The 9,751-nt window shown below is 44.2% G+C and overlaps 1 pseudogene; it reads left to right on the top strand.

The window, feature by feature from the left end:
* Nucleotides 1–3,227: 3,227 nt before the first annotated feature.
* Nucleotides 3,228–9,751, top strand: part of LOC138150562 (AP-1 complex subunit sigma-1A-like) — a 33,065-nt pseudogene continuing 26,541 nt past the window's right edge.

The following is a 9,751-nucleotide window of genomic DNA, read 5'->3' as shown; positions in this document are numbered from 1 at the left end:
AACAACATCACAGAATCACAGAATTTTAGATTTAGAAGGAACCTCGGGGGTTATTTAGTCCAACCCATTACTAAAAGAATTCTTGTTTATAACATATAAAACAAATGGCCCTCCAGTTTCTGCTTGAAGACCTCCAATGAAGAGGAATCTACCAATTCCTCTCCCCATCCTACTTAATCTTACCATCTTCTCTCTGAGATTATCTGTGTTTTATCATATGATCTCTCTCTCCTTCCATCTATCTATCTGTCTGTCTATCAATCCATCTATCCTATCTATCTTTCTAGTTTGTAAATAGCTATTTGCATGTTATCTCCCTCATTAGGTTATGAGCCACATGTGTCCTCAAGGCTGCAGGTTCCTGTGATAGTAATGGCAATTAAAGATTCCCCTGTATTGGCTTGGTTTTCAAACTGATTGTGTTAAAACCCAGAGCTTGTTAATCCCACCTGAGGGATGGGCTTGTTGATGTGAAAAGAAAGTCCTGAACTGGGAGGAGCTGGTGACGTAGATTTGGAGAGACACTAGAGAGAGGCGGAAGATCTTTTTTGGAAGCAGCACCTCGTGGAGAGAGAGAGGCTAAGAGAATTGCTGGTGGCCGCTTTGAATTGCCCTGGACTTTTGAGACCTGCCCCCTGAGCTGCCAAGGACTGAGGAAACATGGCTGTTTTGCTGGTACTTTGTCTGTCAGTTTTGATGTTATTTTGCCAGATTTGTCCACTGGTGAAAGACTGTCCTGTTGAAGAAGTCCTGGAACCTGGCATTTGGTTAAGAAGCCCTGAGACTGTCCTGCAGACAGAGAGTGAATACTGTCCACTGGTGAGGGACAGTGCTGTTGTTGCAGGGGTCTGGGAGCCTTTCTGTTGGTTCAGAAGCCCTGAAGAAGGATTTTCTTGTTGTATGTTTACAGAAATCCTGGGAGAGGGCTTTGCTAATGTGTTCAGGGGTTCTAGGACTGTTCTACAGACAGAGGATAAATTCATGAAGGGACTGGCAATGTATCTTGTGGCTTTGCTAAGCCTTGTCTCCCCAGGAACTAAGATTGCTGAGAACTTGCCTCGTGTCAAGATGAAGAAAAGACCTCCATTTGGGTATTAAGTGCTGTGTTTAAACTTGATGTAACTCTGGGGTAGATTCAATTGTGATCCAGGGGTGGGGAACTTTTGACCTTTTTGTGTTCTGTGGTTGAACAAATGAATGTAGTTTACTTATGTTTGGAAACTAATCTCCATTTGAGAAAGAGGGGCTTTGTGGTGAACTAAATGAAGGTACAGCCTAGGGGTGGAGTAGTATTTAGAACAGGGACTTTGTAATTGATTGAATGATTGGAAGGTCCTGGGGTGGGGTAGTCCTTGGAGATTAATCACATTTAGTAAATGCTGTATTTTGAATGATGTCATGTTTTGATCTTCTCTGTTCTGGGTTTGTTACTGAATAAAATGGAGAGCACCTATGCTGGTATTCTGAACCTTGGGAAGTTGCCTCTGCTTGGCATTACATTACAGTTCCCCACCCCTGCACCAACCTATCAAAATCCTTTTGCATCCTGACTCTCTGATATATTGTGTTGGCTCTCCTAGTTTTGTGTCATCTGCAAATATGAAGAATGTCCATCTATGCCTCTATCCAACTCATTGATAAAAATGATTCAAATACAGAGCCCTAAGGTACTCCACTGGAGACCTTCTGCCACCTTGAATCCTGCCATTCACCCAGCTCCAAATTCATCTCATTGTATTATTGGCTAGTGTACAACTCTTCATATTTTCCCCAAGAATAGTATGAGAGACTTTATCAACTACTTAGCTAAAATCTAGTTAATATTTCCATGACATTCCCCTCATCTACCAGTTTAGGAACCCTGTAAGAAATGTAAGATGAAGGTGGTCTGACATGCCCTGTCCTTGCTGAAGCCGTATTAAGCCATTGTCATCACTGCTTCCTTTGCTAGCTACTGACTCACCATCTCTTTCAATGGTCCACTCTAGAATGTTGCCAACAACCAAATTAAGCTCACTGGCCTATAATTCCAAAGACCCTCTTCTCTTTCCTTTCTTTTTTTCCCTTTTAATTGGGACATTTGCCCTTCTTGAGGCATCCAGTACTTTCCTACTTTCAAGGATCTTCTGATTCCTTTCTACTGACTATGGCTTAGAAGTCATATTTGGTAGTTCTCTGCATGAACCAATAAGTCAGTAAGCTTGTATGAAGGGCCTACTATGTGCCAAGCACTGCATTAGGCATTGAAGATAGTGACCAAAATGAAAGCCCCTATCCTCAAGCAGCTCACATTCTTTTTTTATTTGCTTTTTGGAGGGGCAATTGGGGTATGTGACTTGCCCAAGGCCCCACAGCTAGTAAGTGTTAGGTGTCTGAGGTTAGATTTGAACTCAGGTGCTCCTGACTCCAGGGCCAGTGCTCTATTCACTGTGCCACCTACCTGCCCCAGCAGCTCACATTCTAAGGTAGATATAGGTACAAATATAAGTCTATGCAAAATGACATAAATAGAATAAATGCAAATACTGTATCAGATTGCATGCTGTCTTAGGGAGTAGAGAGGGGAAGGGCAAAATTTGGAACTCAAAATCTTATTAAAATGAGTGTTGAAAAGTAAAAAAATAATAAATTAAAAATAATAAATGCAAATAAAATGAGGTAGTCAGGGAAAGAATAAATACAAACAAAAATATTGTAGTTAGGGAAACAGGTCACTAGCAATTGGGAAGATCAAGAAAGGCTTTATGTCAAAGGTGATATTTCTATCTTGAAGTGAGTGATTGTGTGACACGGAAGTGAGGAGGGTATACGTTCTAGTCAACAGGGAATGCTTGTGTGAAGACAAGGGAACAGGAGAGAGCACAGCAAATGAGAACCAAAGAAGTGAAGTTTGGCTGGATTTCCTGGAGTAGGAAGGGAATGATTGCTAAAGAAGCTGAGAAGATAGGTTGAGGCCTGGTTGATTATGTCTTTACAAGCTCAGTAGAGAAGTTGACATTTTACCCTGAGGCAGTGGGGAGACATTGGAGTTGCTCTAACTGAGAAGTGACTTGCTCAGTTGTTTACTGCAGGGAAATCACTCGGCAACATTGTTTCTGATGTGTTCCAGCAGGGAGAGACTTGATGTAGGGAAGCCAATTGTTGGGACAATACAGGAGAATGGTGATGAGAGCTTGAATAGAGGTGGCAGCTTTGTGAGTGGAGAGGAGGGTGGAAAATGATGGTCCATGGAGAGGTTTGGGAAAGTAAGGAGCTCAGCTTACCAGTTTGAAGGGTGGGGTGGGGGGGGGGAACTGGCAAATTTGGAAGAAGGAGGAGGGGTTTGGACAGAAACGTAAGTTCTGTTTAGAACATGTTGGGTCTGAGATCTGTCTGGGACCATTGGGATTGAAGCATCCAATAGGCCCAGTTCATCTAGGCCAGGTGATTTGCATTAATCAAGGACAACTATGTGCTTTCTTCTGTTGAGTATCAGCCCCCTGTTAGCCCTTTTAGGTTGTCATTTCTAATGTAAAGGACATTCTCCTTGAAAGAGAAGATGCAAAAAAGTATTAAGTAGTTGGGCATCTCTCTGTTTTTGGTTTTCATTCCATCCACCCCAAGTAGTCAAACCATTCTATCACATCTTGATCTCCCTCTCTGCTCAATATATTTTTGTAACTGTACATATAAAACAGAAAAGTAACTTCCAGGGGAAGTTCCAGACGACCCAGGACCGAGCCATTTAATTGACTATAAATAAAGGACAATTCAATAAAAATACTTGTCAATAGACTTAATTTTATTTGACCTCTTGCCTGAATCTACAAGTCGTTTGAACTGGCTGGACACTTCACTCAAAATGGCTAAACAGGTTTCGTTTTCTGTGTCTGGTTGTATGTGTGAAGAGACACAGGCTCTTGGTTTTTTCAAGTCAAAAATCCCACTTAAGCTGTGTTTTCTTCCTCCACTTCATCAAATGTTGAATCAGACGTAATTTTTTTCTTCTATTTAATTACTTTTGCAACTTTAAAACACAGCAACCATGTAACTCACAGCCCCCTTTCCAGCAGAGATGGAAGCTGGGTTGCACGATTAGGTGGTATTATGATGTGATTTTATTGTAGTCAGTTAGTAAAAGGAGTATAACTGTCCCCAATACATAAACAAGGTAAGGCACGGCCATCAGGTAAATCACTCACTCCCCACCCTCCCCGCTCAGAACCAGGTTCTTTTGTTTCAAATGGGGGGGGGGGGTCCAAAATAACAAATCTCGAAGGTTTCCAGCAGCCCTCAATTTCCTCTGCAAAGGAAGTAGTAGCCAGTGCAAGAACAAAAAAGCGAATGTGCCTTCCACCTCCAAACCTTTGTTGCAAATCTGTCCCTTTTACACACAAATTGGGATCCTAGGTTCTGAGCACCCGCCCATTATTATAACGACCCAGAGTTAGTGTCCATTTTACAGGGGAGGAAGCTGAGACCCCCTAGGGAGAGGAAGTGCCTACTTCATCCCCTCCCCTAGTGAAGGCTTGAGGTTGAGGACGGCTTGGGGCTGGCAGTTGGAATTTTTAAGGCAGGGGCCATCCCGCATGCCCTTTCCAATTTCTGCGCCCTGAGCCGCGCACCCAGTCCCGGAGCCACGTGCAGGGTAAGGCCAGCGCTCGAATCAGGTACCGGCAGGTACGTTCTGGATTCCGGGCGCGAGGGCCGTCAGGGGCAGCTGGAGACACTTCTGCGCAGACCCTGCGGCCAGTACGGTAGGAGCACTGGCCCCGAGAAGCAGGCCCTTGGGAGCTGCCCACTGCACCGCCCTACCCGGCTAGCCCCGGGCAGGTACTAAAACAATTGGCCCGGCACGCCCCGGGCTTCAGGTGTGCCCTGGACACGTGGGCCCGGCACCTGCTCGGGAGTGGGGGTGGGGCCGCGGGGCGGAGATCTTCCGCGGAGCCCACGGGACTGGCAGCTGGGGGTTAGGGAGATTCCAGCGGGGCCGAGTGCGGGGTGTCTCCTCCCGCTGGGACCCGCACCTTCTCTCTCTCTCTCTTTTTTTTTTTCTTCCCTTCTAATCTTCCTGGGCTCAGACTGTCCCGGGGCCCTTGCTGGAATGGTGGAGGCTTCCAGCCCAAAGCTGTTCAGGTGGAACAAGATGGTAGTACGATCTCAGCGAATGATTCCTCTAAATGAAAAATGAGATTATTTTAACATGAAGCCGGGGGGAGGTGGGTGGCACCTTACAGTCTCCTAGAGCCCCTCAGTGTCCAGCAGTCTCCATCTCAGGAAGGTAGGTATGACTGGGGCGGGGGGGGGGGGGGGGGGGGGGTGGGGGGGGGGTGAGGATGGGGATGTCTTTCGGGATGCAGAATTATATGGTTTTTTTTTTTTTTTAAGAGCACCGATTCCATGGCGCTTTCACCAGCCTCTTTAGGGCTATGGGGCTGCTGGACCTTGATATATCTGTAAGAAAAAGCCCTGTAGTTGGAACGAGTAAATGTAATGAACGAACACATCATTTCCAGATCTCTCCAAGTGAGCCTCCTGCAAGAGTTTTGAAAAATGAGGTTGGTGCTTGGCTTGCAGGGGATCTCATAGCGCTTTGAGAAACAGGCTTTTGCCCTTTCATGTTAGGGCAAAGGGGAAGAGATGGCGAAAGTGAATGTGTGTTGAGAGGGAGAGTTCTAGTTTTGGAGTCATAGGGGCGTAGATTTAGAGCTGAAAGGAAACTCCAGGAAGTAGATATCTAGTCCAGAGGAGACGTTGCAAACTTAGATGGAAAAAAAAAATATCTTCATTTCCACTAAACTTTGAAATTTATTATTTCCTTAAAATATAAAATTAAAAAAAGGAAAAAAAATATTTTAAGAAGGGTCCCTGGTGTGAGATTTTCCCAGCCAGGGTTCCTTGAGAGTCCAGGGAGAATCTTAACCATTATATCTCTTAGCCTGGGGGAGGGGGACTCAAAAAAAGTATGTAACTATAGTGAGCAGAAAAGAAATTTATTAGTGCATTAGGGAAGACTGCTCAGATTGGAGTTTCTAAAACTTGTTAGGCTTGCTTAGAGGAGACAGCCAAACTGGACGTCTCTTGACAGAAAGCAAACAGTATCCAGCAAGGGGGGTGGGGGCAGGGAGGGGTCACCTCAGGTGCCAAAGGTCACACTTATTACTGTGCTGAAATGTATTTCTCTGTGATTAGTCTTAGGAGGATTGTTTCTGTTGTCCGGGAAATTTCTGAGGTGATAGAAACCCCTTCTACAATGGAATCATTTTGTTGGCCAATCATTCTGGAGGATAGGAGGGAAATATATTGCACAGTGCACAATTCTCTTTCATCTGGGGAGATGGTTCTACCAAACTTGCAAATCGGTCTGCTACACAGCACATATTCTTCTCCATATTTTCATAATGGTAAGAAGAAGGAAACTGAGGCCCGGGAAAGGGAAGTGACTTCCCTAAGTCTTAGCATCATAGCTCTAAGCTAGAAAGGACTCACAAGCCCTGGAGTTCAGGAGTTATTAACTTGTAGCCCATGAACTTAAAAAAAAAAAATTACAGCTGCATTTCACTACAATTGGTTTACTTTGTAATCATACATTATATATGCATATATGTATAATATATTTTTGCATTTTGGTAAAATATGAAAAATATAATTTATATGTAAATTTAAATTTTTAAAAATATTTTTTAAAACCTAAAAAAAGTATATCTAATGTGCAGGGGAAAGGGGGTTCATGCTTAGAAAGTTTGTGTGGTGATAAAGAGTTGGCTACAAGTGAATTTCTTCTGCTGTGGAGTTCTTTTGTGGATCCCCTCAGGTGTGTAGGCCTCTGCTAGGATGGTGGGTGCCATTGTAGAGTCCAGAGCTGTAGGAGACCATGGTCCATAACAGCCAGAATACATTTATATAGCCCTTATTATATGCCAGGCACTGTGCTGTTAAGTGCTTTACAAATTGTCTCATTTGATCCTTGGAACAACCCTGAGATGTCAGTGTTATCCTCATTTTATAGATGAGGGAACTGAGGCAAATTTGTGTCTTCCTAACTCCAGGCCTGGTGCCATATTCACTGGGCCACCTAACTGCCTTTCTAGTAGAAAGATGTCTTTGCTCCCTTTGTCCTCAGGCCACTCCAATTTAGAGGACACTGTTACTGACACCAGTAGGAAGTCCAAATCTTGGAATCTTTCAAAATTCACATCATCCTTCTCTGGAAAGGGGAGGGAAGACAAATTTAATCCATTCCCCCATCTTGTGGCACACTGGTTACAGAGCTACTGAAACTTAGCAGTGCTAGAATCCTTTTTTTTCCCTTTCTACATAGGCCTGATGCTGGCATGTATGTCTTTCAGGAACCCCAATAACCAGAGTCCCTGGGTGGGCAGTCTGGAATGAATTCACAGGACCCGAGCATTCTTCAAGTCAGGATGGTATAAGTTTATTGTTATGCTTTACAATGGGCAAGAGTTCTTAGGGAACCTGCAACCTTAAAGGGGGGTAGAGTTGAAGTTTTTTTATAGGATAATCTTTAGTAAAACCTGTGCCAATTATGCTAATTAGGTGATTAAGGGTGGGACTAGGGAGGAGTTAAGGAGTGGTTAGTTCTTAAAGGAAGATGCACTTTTAATATCTACTGTGCAGGCATATTTCCCATAATTCACTTCGAAATAGCCCAAGGGGGCACTGCTTGGAGGTGTGGTTTTTAGGCATGAACAGTCACTAATAGATAGGGGTCAGGACTGACCAAGCTGCTACCCATCAGTGTCATGTTTGACACAATGGATGTTGGGAGTATACACAAGTCCCAAGCTAAGGAGGGACCCAAGATGTATATAATGGGCTAGGGAGTTACTTATAGATAGTTCTAGTGAAGGATTCATAGGTGCAGCTGGTTATTATACTAAGGGGAGATAAACAGCTCATGAATGGTTGCCAGGCAGAGTGGAAGGGGCAGAGATAATGCTCTGAGGCTGGGGAGATTTGAGGCTAGGGAGAAATATGATTTTGCAAATTGATGTGATTTTACAAACTATGGTTCAAGCACCCCATCAGGCCCATAATTGTGTTAAATTCTTTCAGCCAATCCTAATGTATTTCTAGTGTATCATCATTTTATTTCATGGACTAACTCTTAAGCACTTTATCATTCCCAAATAAATTAAGGAGTTGTTCACAAACCTATTACAATTTGCATTATTATAAAAAACATTCTGAGAGAGGGTACCTTGTAGGCTTCATCAGACTCTCATAGGGGTCTATGACACAAAAATAATTAAAAACCTCTGATCTAGTCCACCCTGAGGCCAAGAGAAGAGGAAGTGAATTGTTGAGGTCACACAGATAGTAAATAGAAGAGGCAAGATTTGAGCCCAGGATCTCCAACTGCCCAGTTCAAATCCTGTGTTTCACCTAGGTGATTACAAAGGTCTTTTCCTGCTTTGGCATTCTCTGACAATATGAGTCTTTGAGACAATGTGAGTTTGTACTCCTTTAACTAGGACTTTTACTAACCAATGTCTTCCCTCTTCCCAACTTGAAAAAACTTTGCTGCAGCACTATGATTAGAAATGACTGCATTTGGGCAGTCATTTTATTAAGAGGCAGCATGGCCTAGTGGGGAACTTTTCCCTCTTAAGGCCACATGTGGCCTTCTCTGTCCTCAAGTGCAGCCTTTCGAACAAATCCAAATGTTTGTGTTCTGTAAAATTTGGATTCAGTCAGAAGGTGCACTTAAGGACCTAGAAGGCCACATATGGATTTAAGGCCACAGGTTCCTCACCCCTGGCATAGTGGGTAGAGTGCTGACCTCAAAGCCAGGAAACTTGGGGTTCAAGTGCTGCCTCCACACCAAACTAGCTTTGTGACCCTGGGCAAGTCTCTAAGAATAAGCAGCAGAGGTGTCTAGCTGTGTTGGGAAAAATCCCATATCTACTCCCCCTTCCCCATGAATGAAATAGCTTCAGAAGGGAGGCATGGCTTAGTGGCTAGAGAGCTGGCATTTGAGGCAGGCAGGCCTGGATTCAAGGCCTGCCCCTGCACAGTGCTAGCTGTGTGACTAAATCACTTATCCTTCCCAGTGCTGTGGGCAGCCCTGTACAACTACTGATGGCAGTGAAAAACTGGCCTTTGTCCTCACCCCACGTTGGGCCTCCTACATCAGTAAGGTCACAAGCTCAGTGCGATTCCCTTCAAAGGGTAGAAATAGCCCCAATCCTCAAGGGTTCCACGATTGGTCCATTCAGCATGACAGACTCTATCAGCAGGTTCCCAGTTTCATTAGCACTGACTGGGCTGCCTCACATGGTTTAACAATGCCACAGCGGAAAGAGTTCATTGGGAAGACTCCTCTTCGGGAGTTCAAATCCAGCCCCAGACACTGACTAGCTGTGTGATCCTTGGCAAGTCTCTTAACCCTCTTTGCCTCAGTTTCCTCATCTGTAAAATGAGTGGGAGAAGGAAATGGCAAAACCACTCCAGTATCTTTGCCAAGAAAACGCCAAATGGGATCATGAAGAGTTGAACCCGACTGAAGATTGATTCAACAACAACAATGATCTATGGAACTGTTCTCTAATTGTTTCGTGTGCCACATGTGTCTTGTCCTTGAAGGTTTCGGTTTCTTCAAGGGCAAGAACTTGCCACTCTGTGGGGACCTTTGTAGTCCCCATGGATTTGGAGTTGGACTTGAATTCCAGCCTTGGCTCTGGCATTTTGTAGAGTGGCTTCTTGGTTTTCCCATTTGTAGAATGGCCACAGTCTTGCCATCCCCATCTCA

Source organism: Petaurus breviceps, unplaced genomic scaffold (genome assembly GCF_028583685.1).
Source record: "Petaurus breviceps papuanus isolate PSGF00001 unplaced genomic scaffold, PetGlider_PUasm1.0 90881, whole genome shotgun sequence".
Classification (NCBI taxonomy): Eukaryota; Metazoa; Chordata; class Mammalia; order Diprotodontia; family Petauridae; genus Petaurus; species Petaurus breviceps.
This window is presented reverse-complemented; position numbering and strand designations above follow the sequence as displayed.